A 15,127-nucleotide genomic window follows, 5' to 3' on the forward strand; every position below is an offset into this window, starting at 1 on the left:
AAATGTTCATTTATTGTTCCTTAAATGGTTAACCATTGCATCAGCAGGGCTTTTTTGCTCAGAGAATAGGTGCAGGAACTCCCCATTTCGGACCTTACCCCTTGTCTCCCCCCCCCCCCACCTCCGGGCACCGTTCCTTGGTTCCACCCCCTACCCACTTCACAGTACTGCCCCTTTTAGAGAATACAGAACCAAGTAACATTTGTGATAAGTAATTTGTATGGAATTTGTTAATGATAACAAGAAAAGCAGTAAAATAGATTCCCTGCAGCCAACAACAAAAGACCCCCAGCAACAGTAGATCCTAACAGCAACAATGGACCACCCGCAACAAAATACCCCCCAGCAACAACAGATCTCTCCGCAGACAGCATCAACAGACCCTCCAGCTGCCAGCTACAATAGACTGCTCCCTCAACAGTAAATCCTTCCCAGCAACAACTGACCCCTCCATCCCCCATCAACATAAAACCAACACCAGCCACAATAGATCCCCCCACCGGCAACAATAGACCTTCCCTTGCAAAAATAGATCCCTTCCAGAGACAATAGGTCCCCCAGCAGCAACAGTAGATCTCCCCAGCAACAATAACCCCCTGCCTTAAAAACAAATATATTCCCTCCAGCAACAGTAGATCCCCAGCAGCCAGCATCAATAAACCCTGTAGCAAAAGCCAGCCCCTTGCCATTACATACATTCAGTGCTGGAGGTGCCGCTGCGTTCCCCTATGTTCTCACTGAAGAAAATCCCTGTGCATCAGTATATGCAGTAAAGTAAATCTGGCCATACACAATGCAAACTTTGGCTGGTTCCTGATGAGCTAGCCAAAATTTGCTCCATAGGTGGCCCTGGCGCCACTCTCCTGCCCAATATTCATTGAAGAAGCTGGATGATAAAAATGACAGTCGAGCAGCAGCTGCATCCATCAGATTCTGATAGCTGGCACCAGCTGCAGTGGGCGATTTGTCTGTCTGCTCTGTATAGCATGGAAGTAGGTATCTGTTAGATCTAATAGCGTTTGGCCAGCTTAATGGAAATATGGTACATAAAGCAAAGTAAAAGTTATACACTATATTACCAAAAGTATTGGGACACCTGCCTTTACACGTACATGAACTTTAATGGCATCCCAGGCTTAGTTCATAGGGTTCAATATTGAGTTGACCCACCCTTTGCAGCTTTAACAGCTTCAACCCTTTTGGGAAAGCTGTCCACAAGGTTTAGGAGTGTGTCTATGGGAATGTTTGACCATTCTTCCAAAAGTGCATTTGTAAGGTCAGGCATTAATGTTGGACGAGAAGACCGGGGTCACAGTCTCCCCTCCAATTCATCCCAAAGGTGTTGAGGTCAGGACTCTGTGCAGGCCAGTCAAGTTCCTCCACCCCAAACTCGCTCATCCATGTCTTTATGGACCTTGCTTTGTGCACTGGTCCAAATCATTTGGCGGAGGGGGGATTAGGGTGAGGGGTTGTTTTTCAGGGGTTGGGCTTGTCTCCTTGGTTCCAGCCGGGCACGGGTATCAAACTGGCGGCCCTCTAGCTGTTGCGGAGCTACAAGTCCCATGCCTCTGCCTGTGGGAGTCACGCTTGCAACTGTCAGTCTTGCAATGCTTCATGGGACTTGTAGTTCCGCAACAGCTGGAGGGCCGCCAGTTTGACACCTGTGGGGGAACTCTTAAGGTGGCAAAACAAGAAAAAGCAAAAGGGAAAGATATACCCAATGAAAAAATAAATGAATATGAAAAAATTTTACCCACTCACTCACAAGTGAACGGAACTCAAATGGCAAAACAGCATACTCAAAAAAGGGAATGGGACAACTATAAAAAGAGGTGTCATCCCCAAAAAAGCGCCATTAAATAGAGTAACAGGGGTATAACTACACAGAATTGAGTCTCAAAAGAAAACAACGGAATCACTGCTGAATGAAAAAAGATAATCAATTTTATTGGATACAAAAAGCAGAACACACGGTAACATTGTAAAATCGAAGCATAACACCTTCCACCTCACCCCTAAAAATAGACCACGTGGTGATTAAAAACAAAGGACAAACACAGATATAGTAGGTGGACTCCCTGCATGCTAGGTTGACGGTGCGCTTGGTCTCGGTGGCATTTCATCCCGAGGCACATTAGTTTTTATTTACAGTGCCCAGGTTTGTTATTTACCATTTGCTATTTTTATTTTCGATTTTTGGTAAGTTTTGATACATTGCCTCTATGATTCCGGCTGCACCATCCACCTTTGCATGTCAGGTCTAGCTCCTGGCTCAACCAGTCCGCAGCCATCCCTGCATCAACTTGGTTGGCGCGGGGTGTCTGCCCTCTGTTGAGCCTCTATTTATACTCTATTTAATGGCGCTTTTTTTGGGATGACACCTCTTTTTCTAGTTGTCCCATTTCCTTTTTTGAACTCTTAAGGTGTCAGCATACCAAGACAATTTGGACAATTTCATGCTCCCAATTTTGTGGGAACAGTTTGAGATTGGCCCCTTCCTGTTCCAACATGACTGCGCACCCGTGCACAAAGCAAGGTTCATATAGACATAGATGAGTGAGTTTGGGGTGGAGGAACTTGACCTGTACAGTCCTGTCTGAGTCCTGACCTCAACCCGATAGAACACCTTTGGGATGAATTAGAGCAGAGACTGTGAGCCAGAACTGTGAGCCAACATCACAAATACACTTCTGGAAGAATGGTCAAACATTCCCATAGACACACTTCTAAACCTTGTGGACAGCCATCACTGTTATACCTGCAAAGGGTGGGGAAACTCAATATTGAACCCTACAGACTAAGACTGGGATGCCATTAAAGTTCATGTGCGGGTAAAGGCAGTCCCAATACTTTTGGTAATAGTGTATGTTCAAGATTTTGTTAATGACAAGGGCAACACTAAAGACTTTAGGAAGAAAATGTTGCTTAGTGAAAATCTGCTATTGTTTCCCCCTAACAACAAGACCTGATTGTCAAAATGTTCAACTTGGCAGCATCGATCATGTAAGTCCAGCCAAAGAAAACCCGTCATCACAGGTAAATCGGAGTGCATTGATTTGCCAGGTCAGTGTTTTCCTACCCAAGTTTCGCCTCCCACCTCAACAGCCGAATGCAAATCCGAAAATAAAAGGTTTCCCCCTTCTCACTACTGCTCTCCTCCCACACTAAGAGGCTGCCAGTTTGCAATCATAACACCGAAGGAAAATAACCGGCGGAGAGGAATCAATGAAATCTATCTCCCTGTTTTGCACCTATCCCGCTGTGTTGGGAAAAGGGGAGCTGAGGGGGGGGACGAGGGCTTTTGAAAAGCAGACACTTTGCAGAGCGACGAGCCCAGAAAAGCCCACTGCTCCGGCTAGCTCCCCCTCCTGCCCTTCCGTCTTGCAAAGGTTCGTAATTGCCTCTCAATTGTTCAACTCAATTAAAGCCAAATAGTCCCTGCCAGGCGGGGGATTCAGGCTGCACAAAAAGAACTCATTCCCAGGGCCGGAGGAAGAGGGTAGGAGGGGTAAGAGGACTGGATGGCATTTTCAATTACCAGCAAATTTAGTGCAATTTGGCCTTTTTTCTGAGACTGCCCCATGCTGGGAATGAAATAGGAGCCTGAATCTGCAAACTTGTGCTTCTGCTACATTCAGGTGGAGTGGGGAAGGGGGGAGGCCGGGGTATCACAGACCTAAATGGAAATAACCCTCGCAGTGCCGGCCCAAATGGCAGGCGGCGTGGAGGAAAAAAACGCACATTGTCATTATTACCAGCAACATTATTCATTTACTGAATTGACGTATAGCTCAGCGCTTTACGCCAACCCCTGCCGGCAGAGCTGACAAGGAACGCTTGTATTTTGTGGAGGATTTTTAGTTGCCGGATCCCCGGCCGAGGTTCCATTCTTCTGCGCTGATGGGAGACATAATGGTGTCATATTGATAGAGGTAATTGTCACGATGATACATCTAACAATGGTTAGCTTCGGGTTTAGGAAAAAACAACCTGGGGGATCAGCGCTCAATGGATTAGATGAAGAGGTGGAAAACCACAACAGTCCAAAATGCCATAGGAGGGAAATTATAGTTTATTATTAAAAAAGCCAGTTGATAAGAGTAAAAAGTTAAATAAAAAAAGGTTACGATACCACACTGGATCCTCATAGGCATGGAGGGGTTAACACTAATAGACCAACCAGATGAAGGGGCATGGAGGGCACCAAGACCATGCAAGGTGATGAAGACCTGGTGCAAGGGAAGAAGGGAGAATCCTGGAAGCTCGGGACCGGACCACACCGGTGAGCCTGCAAATGCCACAGTCGTCCACGTGGATCGGGTTTAGGTTTGAGTGGCGAGTTTAAAGTGAAACTTAACTCGAAAAAGTGGTTCTCTCTCTCCTCCAGACTGTAACTTGTGGGGGGGGGCAAGTGACAATTTTTATCGGTACCTGCTTCCACTTACACAGAAATTGCCTAGGAGAGGATGACATACTTGCCATGTCACATCTCCCAAGAGGCTGCAGGACCATTCACAAAGCGCTCGGGAGCTGGCTGTTGTTGTTCAGGAAACCACAGGCTGGCTCCCATATTCAAGATGGCAGTGCCAGGGAAGACAGCGCTGGACCCCAGGCAGTGGTAAGTTCCTGATTTTTGGAGGTCGGCAGCTACAGAATTTTTAAGAATTGTATAACAAAAAAAAGCCTGACATTCCTCTTTAAGTTTAAGGGCCCATTCACGCCAGCCTGGTCCACTGCGGTGCATTAACACGCAATTTGCCACATGTTAACAAGTGTTGCAGTGGCAAGGTCCCTTGGGCTGCACAATCACAACACAATAGTGTTAATAGGCTCTTTAGGGTTAGAGCCAGGACTACTTTTGCAGATTAGGAGGTTATCGTAATATGTGTAGTTAAGTTTAAGGATACACTGTATTACCAAAAGTATTGGGATGCCTGCCTTTACACACACATGAACTTTAATGACATCCCAGTCTTAAGCTGGATAGACACTATACAATTACCTTTAGATTTACCAAAACCATATAATATGAGGTCAAACCTAGACACTTTTAATTTGTATGCAATCAGAGAGGCCCTTGCACTACATAGTTGAAGATAAATCTAAAGCAAATCAAACAACAAAAGTTGTATGGTGTGTATCCAGCTTTAGTCCATAGGGTTCAATATTGAGTTGGCCCACCCTTTGCAGCTATAACAGCTTCAACTCTTCTGGGAAGGCTGTCCACAAGGTTTAGGAGTGTCTCTTTGAAGGCCTGGCTCACAGCCTCCACTCTAATTCATCCCAAAGGTATTCTATCAGGTTGAGGTCAGGACTCTGTGTAGGCCAGTCAAGTTCCTCCACCCCAGACTCACTCATCCATGTCTTTATGGACCTTGCTTTGTGCACTGGTGCGCAGTCATGTTGGAACAGAAAGGGGCCATCCCCAAACTGTTCTCACAAAGTTGGGAGCATGAAATTGTCCAAAACGTCTTGGCATGCTGACGCCTTAAGAATTCTCTTTACTGGAACTAAGGGGTCAAGCCCAACTACTGAAAAACAACCCCTAACCATAATCCCCCCTCCACCAAATTATTTGGTTCAGTGCACAAAGCAATGTCCATAAAGACATGGACAAACGAGTTTGGGGTGGTGGAACTTGACTGGCCTGCACAGAGTCCTGACCTCAACCCAACAGAACACCTTTGGGATGAATTAGAGCGGAGATTACGAGCAAGGCCTCCTTCATTTGTCACAATCTGGGCTGGATCACGTTGTCAGCAGCAGCCGGCCTATGGTTAGCAGGGGCCAAGGAAGTGATAGGACACCACCTGCATGCCTGTTTGAAACGGGATTCTGCACTGAAATCCTTCTTAGCCATGCCGCAATCGCCTCTATTGGACGGGGCTGCATCACAGTTCATCTGTAAGGGGCACAGTGCCAGACCGATGCAACATATCTTTTTTTGCCATGTCATGACAATGTGTATGGGTCCATCGGAGTAAAGGAAACAAGGGCGATACAGAATAATTGGGTTAGTTTAGCTCCTCATATCAGTGTTTCTCAAACTTTTTTCAGTCAAGGCACCATTTAAAATTATGGGCAATCTCAAGGCACCCTGCAAAATTGTGGACAATCTCAAGGCACCCTCCAAAATTATGGACAATCTCGAGGCACCACCCCAAAATGATGGACAATCTCGAGGCACCACCCCAAAATTATGGACAATCTCAAGGCACCCTCCAAAATTATGGACAATCTCAAGGCACCCTCCAAAATTATGGACAATCTCAAGGCAGACTCTAAAATTATGGACAATCTCAAGGCACCCTCCAAAATTATGGACAATCTCGAGGCACCAGTGGCGTACCTAGAGCATTTGGCACCCGGGGCGGATCCTATATCTGGCACCCCCCCCCCCCACTTTAAAATGTAAAAACACCCACAAAAAAATGTAATGTTTTCAAGAATATTTTTTGCACAAATTTCACAGCCCCCCATCACAGTGCCCCTTGCAGTCTGCCCTCCGTCTCTCTAATCACAGTTCCCCCTTTTGCACTCTCTGCCTCCCCTGCACAGTCCTACCTTCAGCATAGATAGATAGCTAATATTAGCAATGTGTTTAAGTAAGAGATTGGAGACTTGCTAAAGGAGATATTCAGAGACTACAGACATGATACAGGAGATGGTCAGAGACTGCAGACGTGATACAGAAGATGGCCAGAGACTGCAGACATGATACAGGAGATGGTCAGAGACTGAGGACATGGTACAGGAGATGGTCAGAGACTGCAGACATGATACAGGAGATGGTCAGAGACTGAGGACGTGATACAGTAGATGGTCAGAGACTGCAGACATGATACAGGAGATGGTCAGAGACTGAGGACATGGTACAGGAGATGGTCAGAGACTGCAGACATGATACAGGAGATGGTCAGAGACTGCAGACATGGTACAGGAGATGGTCAGAGACTGCAGACATGATACAGGAGATGATCAGAGACTGCAGACATGATACAGGAGATGGTCAGAGACTGAGGACATGGTACAGTAGATGGTCAGAGACTGCAGACATGATACAGGAGATGGTCAAAGACTGCAGACATGATACAGGAGATGGTCAGAGACTGCAGACATGATACAGGAGATGGTCAGAGACTGCAGACGTGATACAGGAGATGGTCAGAGACTGAGGACATGATACAGTAGATGATCAGAGACTGCAGACGTGATAGAAGATAGAAGAGCACTAGGGGGGCCGGAGAGCACAGACGAAGCAGAAGAGAGCACTGGAGGTGCTGAAGGGCACGGTGGGGGGGGGGGACTGGAGAGAATTAAGAGAGGGTTTGGAAAGCATTGTAGGGGGGTGGATTGCACTGGGGGGACAGGGAGCACTTGGGCGAGCAGGGAAAACCAGGGGGGTGGAGAGCACTGGGGGGGACAGAGAGTACTTGGGGGGCGAGCAGGGAAAATCGGGGGGGTGGAGAGCACTGGGGGGGACAGGGAGCACTTGGGGGGGGTGGGCAGGGAAAATCAGGGGGGTGGAGAGCACTGGGGGGGACAGGGAGCACTTGGGGGGGTGGGCAGGATAAATCAGGGGGGTGGAGAGCACTGGGGGGACAGGGAGCACTTAGGGGGAGGGAGAAAGCACTGTGGGGAGCTGAAGAGCATGGGGGGGGTTAAAGAACAGGGGGGGTCTAGTGCACTGGGGGTGGGGCTAAAAGCACTGAGGGAGGGATTAGGAGCACTGGAGGAGGTTAAGAACTTTGGGGGGCCAGCAAAAGAAGTTGTATAGGAGGGGGATGGGGCAGCTGCATATAGATGAATTGATCTTTCCCTATTCTTCCTGCAGGAGGGAGAGGAGGAGAATCAGTTATTCAGCAGGAAGCTGCAGGAAGAATAGAGAAAGATGAATTCCTCTATATGCAGCAGCCCCATCCCCCTCCTTTCCAGCACACACTTTTGCAATGGGCACTCACCTTCTTCCCGCCGAGGCTCCGCCCCCTTATTCCCGCCGAGGCCCCGCCCCCTTATTCCCGCCGCGGCTCCGCCCCCTTATTCCCGCCGTGGCTCCGCCCCCCACTAGCAGCATGGACTGAAGGAGCTGCCAGCCACTGCAGCTGCCTTCACACTGCGGGATCTGTCTGACTCTGAACACACCTGGCAGGACACCGGCTGACACCCCCCAGTGAGTGGCACCCGGGGCGGGCCGCACCCCCGCCCCCCCCCCATTGGTACGCCACTGCGAGGCACCCTCCAAAATTATGGACAATCTCGAGGCACCACCCCAAAATGATGGACAATCTCGAGGCACCACCCCAAAATTATGGACAATCTCAAGGCACCCTCCAAAATTATGGACAATCTCAAGGCACCCTCCAAAATTATGGACAATCTCAAGGCACCCTCCAAAATTATGGACAATCTCAAGGCACCCTCCAAAATTATGGACAATCTCAAGGCACCCTCCAAAATTATGGACAATCTCAAGAAAATCTCCAAAATTATGGACAGTCTTGAGGCGCCCCTTTCTACAATGTAAAAAGTTTTCTAATAGGATTGCATAATGCAGCAACATCAATACCCAACGTTAGAGGTGATTTCTTCTTCCAAAGCAAATACACTTTTCAAACTGACTAGTATTCCAATATTTCTCTTCTCCCTCAGTTTTTTTTACCATCACAGCTAATGAGACGCCAGAGCTGATAGAGAGCGGTAAGGGAGGGTCAAACAAGGATAATATTCAGGCAGGCAACTGACATCCTCATTTTCAACTTTTGATGCCATTGGTCATTAGGAGGCTGGCAGTTAGAAGGTTGTAAAGGTGTACAATGAAAAGGAAGGTTTCATCCACCCACTGGCTTATAGCTGAACATGCGATCTGTCCCTGACTCACTCAGTCACCTCCCCCCACACACGTTAGTAAGCACCAGGCATACATTAACCCCTCCCTCTCCAATAAAATTAACCCCTTCCCTGCCAGTGTCATTTTTACAGTAACAGTGCATATATATAGCACTGATTACTGCAGTAATGTCACTGGTACCCCCAAAAGTGTCAAAAATGTCAGTCAAGGGTCCGATCTGTCCGCCCCAATGTCGCAGTCCTGCAAAAAAAATCACAGATCGCCGCCATTACTCGTTAAAAAAAAAAACACCAAAAATGACAGAAATCTTTCCCTTAGTTAGTAAACGCAATAACTTTTGCGCAAACCAATCAAAATACGCTTATTGTGATTTTTTTTTACCAAACATAGGAAGCAGAAAACAAATTGGCCAAAAATTGTAAAAAATTTTGATTTTTACATTTTTTTGGGGGGAATTTCATATAAAAAATGTTAAAAATATTGTTATTTTTTCAAAATAAACGCTCTTTTTTTGTTTATAGCGCAAAAAGTAAAAATCGCACAGGTGATCAAATACCAACAAAAGAAAGCTCTGTTTGTGGGAAAAAAAAGGACGTCAATTTCGTTTGGGTACGGCGTTGCATGACCACGCAATTGTCAGTTAAAGTCGCACAGTGGCCCAGACGTAAGACAGCAAAATCCTCCGGTGGTAAAGTGGTTAAAGTTGATTGTGCAGTCAAATTGTAATGTGTATGGTGAGCCTTAATAGAGTTGGAGATCATCTGGTGAGTGAAGAAACTATTAAGCCTCCAGTATCTGGTCACATCAATCTCATATTTATGGTCATCTTTAAAAATAGATGATTGTGGAAGAATGAGGCACCTAGAGACCTAGAGCTTGAAACAGAAAAGATTAGGTGGGAGCCGTGGGGATGTGGTCAGCAGCGACCGCAAAAAAAAAAAAAAAAAGTGACAAAAAAAGACTTGTATTTGGCTACACTCTTCTTTTCCAGGATGTGGCCAGCAGCATGAAAGGGGTTAATCCCATGACATGGTGCTCTTTATAAATTCACATGTCGGCCCCTTTCATCTATACACTGTATATAAACAGTGTAATGTCAGTGTAGGCCTGACTCAGGGAAAGTGGCAAGCTGTAATTGGATTCAGGGGGACTTAATTAAGAAATAAAGAAAACAGAATGTAAATGGGACCCATTGATGCTGCCTGCTCTTAGTAAGTTTGCTAGGAAGTGCAATTCGCTTCATTGGTGGGCTCGGTGGAATAAGCGGCTCGCGATCTTCTGGGTTGGAGCCGCACTCCATCTAGTGGCCAAAATAAAGGAGTGTGTGCAAGGCTATGGGCAAACGTCTATAAACACATCCTTATGGAAATAACACACATGACAATATAAATGTTGTAAGAAATACAAATGTTGTGTGAAAAAAAAAAACAACTGGTCCAAGTTGGGAAATCAGATTGAATTGAATGACACATTTTCTTTCTGGTATCAATAGATCACATTCAGTTGAAAGCCTGTTGAAAATGATTGAATCTATGATTGAGCCGTCATCTTACGTGTGTGGTCAAATTTATTCAAACTTTTTATCGAGTCAGTAAGCACAAATATACAGCCAGTGGAGTGCCTTAATATATGACATGCACACACTTATAAAAAAAAAATAAGCGAAGGGCCTCATGAGGGGGTTTACTGGGCCACGGGCAGTTAGGGGTTAATGACATCAGGCCATGTAGGTCAGGTCACGGATTGGGCAGGGCATTTTGTAGGTGGGGTCTACAGTAGGGTAAGTGGGGGGGGGACTTACGGTCTTTCCAGCACATTCCTCGAGGCAGCAAGAAGAAAGGATCCCCTTGGTTTTTATCTCCCTCTGCTTGCTGCTGCGATCGCCTTTTGATGGGGGACTTGGAGGCTTTCATCTCTCGGCTGCGGGAGGCAGCGGCGTCTCGTGGGACCCAGTGGCTTGAACGTCACCTGGAGGCGGCCATGGCGGAGGACATTGCGGAGGTGGGGGAGCGGCATTCCCGTGCTCGGCGGTCACGGCCGCCGGAGCGCTACAGCCCGGATTTCTCCCCTGGAGCTCAGCGCCACGATGGGAGCCCCGGTGGGGACCCTCCAGGGCCGCCGTCCCAGCGTTCGCCTGCTGGGGGCGGCAGGGCCTCTGGGAGGAATCCTCGGCGTCGGCAGAGCTCCAGTGGGCGGGGCCATTCTCGTGCAGGGCCTCCGCTCGTCCAGATGGAGGAAGTGCAGCGGCTGCCCGTGGCGGTGAAGACCGGCCGCCCGGGTCAGCTCGGCGGGGGAGAGGTACCAGCAGTGGCCCTGGCCAGTCGGGAGGAGCGGCCGGCGCTGCTACACCGCGCATGTCCGGTGCGGCGGTGGCCCCGGAAGAGGATGCGGAGGCTGGTCGAGGCAGGAAGCGTCAGCGGAAGTCGGTGGAGGACGTCAGTTCCGGTCATCGGCGGGGGGGGGGAGGCGGAGCTGGTTCCAGGTCGGTTGCGGTGGAGGAAGATCCGGAGGTCCGGTCGGAGGGTGAGCTGTCCAGTTCCGAGGAGGGAAGTGCTCCTGGTCCGTCGTCTGCTGTGGCTGCGGGACCCCGCGGCCGCGGGGTCTCAGTCAGGTGAGCCTTTGTCTTTGCACCCTTTGTCTGTCCGGTCTGCTTTGTCTGCGTTGGTGGGGGCGTTGGGGGGTGGAGCAGAACCGGGGGGGCCCGCGGTGGTGGGGGGGGCTCCGGGGGGGATGGGCTCTCCGCAGGTCGCGGAGGGGAGGGTCCCAGGGCCTGCTGCGCCGGTTGCGGCGGGGGGCCTGGGGGACTTGCTGGCGGGCCTGCGGTCCTTGGTCCAGCGTTTTGATGGGAGTGTGGTAAGTTCGGCGCCGGTGGCGGCGTGGGGTTCGGTGGGGGCCCCAGTCGCGGCGGCGTCTGGCACGGGGCCTGCGGGGCTGGGTCGGCCCCGGCTGCTTCGGGGGACAAGGTGGTGGCGCCGGTAGAATCGCCTCCTGCGGTGCCGGCGGTGGACAAGGTTGCGGAGCCCAAGGCGTCAGGTAAGGATGATGCGATTCGTTTGGCGGATTCCGCGAAGTGTGAGGTGTACGTCTGTTTTGAGGGCCCCTTGGGGGCGCACCTCAAGGCGGAGGTCCGGGAGAAGATCTGGAAGGATGAGTACGTCGAGATATTTACGTTGCTTCCGTTGGAGAAGTTTAACCTGGACAGGGTGAAGCCGGAGGAATCGAAGAAGGAAGATGAGGAACGGCGGCGTTTTCGTTTAATTCCGCGCACGTTTAGCAATTGGCTTCAGGCGTTTGCTATTTTTGCGAGTGTGGTGGGCGTAAAGCATCCGGAGCATTGCTCCGCTTTGTTTTGCTATCTGGATGCGATCGGGGAGGCCCACAGGGTGTATGGGGGGGTGGCGCGGCTCCGGTATGACGAGCAGTTCCGTCAACGGAAGGCGGTTCGCCCGTCGTTGAGGTGGGATCATAAGGACATTAGTTTGTGGATGCGCCTCATGACGTCTGCCCGGGCGGTACCGTCTTCCTTTCCGAGCGGGGTCGGCGGTCCCTCTTCCCCAGGACAGCCGGCCGCGAAGCGTCGGGGGTTTCTGTTGGCAGTTCAACTAAGGGACGTGCCACTTTGGAACTGCCTGCAAGTTCAAGCATGAGTGCTCCGGTTGTGGGGGCTCTCACCCCTTCTCCCGTTGTTTTAAGCAGGGTAAGCCCCGTACCGGGGACGCTCAGCACAAGAGGGACGACGCCGGTGATGGTGGAAAGGATGCGGCCTTTCCTAAGTAGGTATCCGGACCGGGCGGCGGCCCGCTTGCTGGAGGAGGGGTTTTCGGTCGGTTTCCGCATTCTTTGTTCTCTTGATGGTGTTCCCCCTTTGGCGGATAATTTGCGTGCTTCCATGCAACATGTGGCGGAGCGTTTCGGTATTCCTTTGGCGGCTGATAAAACGGAAGGTCCAAAGACCACGATCAGTTTTTTGGGCATTGTCGTTGACTCGGTGGCGATGGAATGTCGCTTGCCGGGCGACAAGTTCCGGGACATGAAAGCGGAGATCTGCCTTTTGGTGGGAAAACGAAAAGTGCAACTTCGTCGGTTGCAGTCGCTTCTCGGCAAGTTGGCGTTTGCATGTCGGATCATGCCTATGGGTCGGGTCTTCAGTCGCCGTTTGTCGGCCGCTACGGCGGGGATCCGCTCTCCGCACCATTTTGTCACGCTGTCAGCGGACCTGGTTGACGACTTACGGGTCTGGCACGTTTTTCTGTCAGCCTACAACGGTCGTTCGCTTTGGCTGCGGGGTCCGGTCAGCAATTGGGACATTGACTTGTTCACGGATCCTGCGGGCTCCGCGGGGTATGGTGCTTACTTGGGGGGCCGTTGGAGCGCCGAGCGCTGGCCGGCGACTTGGCGGGAGGAAGGTTTCTTGTGGAACTTGGTTCTGTTGGAACTGTTCCCCGTGGTGGTCGCGGTGGAATTGTGGGGGGAGGTCTTCCGTGACAAAAAGGTGCGTTTGCACTGCGATAACATGGGGGTGGTGCAGGTCATTAACCACTTGCCGACCGCCGCACGACTATCTACGGCGGCGGTCAGCCCCTCACAGGCAAAGTGACGTAGGTCTACGTCGCTCGCCTGTGAGGGTTTAGGGAGCGAGCGCGCGCCGCCGGAGGCGCGCTCCCGCTCCCGCGTGGTCACGGACCCCCCCGCGCGTGTGGGGGAGAGGGAGAAAGTCAGGCAGCTTGTGTAAACAAGCTGCCTGTCATTCTCCTCTCTGTATGAGAGATGATCACATGGATCTACTATGTAGATCCATTGATCACTCTGCATACAGTTGAAGCCACAGCCAATCACAGCTAGAATCACGCCCCTAGGGACACACACAGCCCCTCCCTCTCAAATAAAGTTAACCCCTTCACTACCAGTGTATTTTTACAGTAACAGTGCATATATATAGCACTGATTACTGTAGAAATGTCACTGGTAACCCCAAAAGTGTCAAAAATGTCAGTCAAGGGTCCGATCTGTCCGCCGCAATGTCGCAGTACCGCAAAAAAAATCGCAGATCGCCGCCATTACGCGTTAAAAAAAAAAACAACAAAAATGACAAAAATCTTTCCCTTTGTTAGTAAACGCAATAACTTTTGCGCAAACCAATCAAAATACGCTTTTTGCGATTTTTTTTACCAAACATAGGTAGCATAAAACAAATTGGCCGAAAATATTAAAAAATTTTGATTTTTACATTTTTTTTGGGGGGAATTTCATATAAAAAAAAGGGAAAAATATTGCTATTTTTGCAAAATTGACGCTCTTTTTTTGTTTATAGCGCGTGATCAAAAAATCGCACAGGTGATCAAATACCGCCAAAAGAAAGCTCTGTTTGTGGGAAAAAAAGGACGCCAAATTCGTTTAGGTACAGCGTCGCACGACCGCGCAATTGTCCGTTAAAGTCACGCAGTGCCGAATCGCAAAATACCCTCTGGTCGTTTAGCAGCCAAATCCTCCGGGGCTTAAGTGGTTAACAGCTTGTCGGGTGCTTCCCCGCCGGTGATTCGGCTGTTGCGCCATCTTGTTTTGCGTTGCTTGCAGTTAAATGTTTACTTGTACGCCGTGCATGTCCCAGGTGTTACCAACTCGGTGGCGGACTCTTTGTCTCGTTTTCAGATGGACAGGTTTCGGGAGTTGGCGCCGGCTGCGGAGCAACGGGGGGAGCCTTGTCCATCGGAGCTCTGGACGATTGCTTTGGGATCGCCACCGACTTGATCAGACGGTCCTTGAGCGCCGGCACTTGGGCGGCGTATTCAAAGGTATGGGGGGAATGGCGGGCCTTGTTGACTCGGACAGGAGTAGAAGGGGTGAGTATGGGCTCTCGTTCTCTTTTATTGTATTTCGTTTGCTTGAATTTTGAACGAGGGGTGTCAGCGGCGGCCATCACTCGGAAGTTGGCTGGCTTGGCGTTCTTGTTCAAAATGTCTGGGTTGGAAGATTTTACCAAGGATTTTGCGGTACGGCAGGCTTTGAAGGGGTACAGGAGGGGTGTGAGGCGCCCGGATGGGCGTAGGCCGGTCTCCTTTCACCTGCTGGGGGAGTTGGTGGGCAGGTTGGGGTGCACCTGCTCCTCGGTATATGAGTCGCTTTTGTTTACAGCGGCTTTTGTTTTGGCCTTCTACGGGGCATTTCGCATTGGGGAATTGGTTAGCCCTTCTAGGAATGTGCACGGCGGAATACTGGACGGGGAGGTGAGTTGTTCTGACTCGGCTGTGGTGATCTTTCTGAGACGATCCAAGACGGACC

Source organism: Pelophylax lessonae, assembly GCF_965119305.1.
Source record: "Pelophylax lessonae genome assembly, chromosome: 7".
Taxonomy (NCBI): domain Eukaryota; kingdom Metazoa; phylum Chordata; class Amphibia; order Anura; family Ranidae; genus Pelophylax; species Pelophylax lessonae.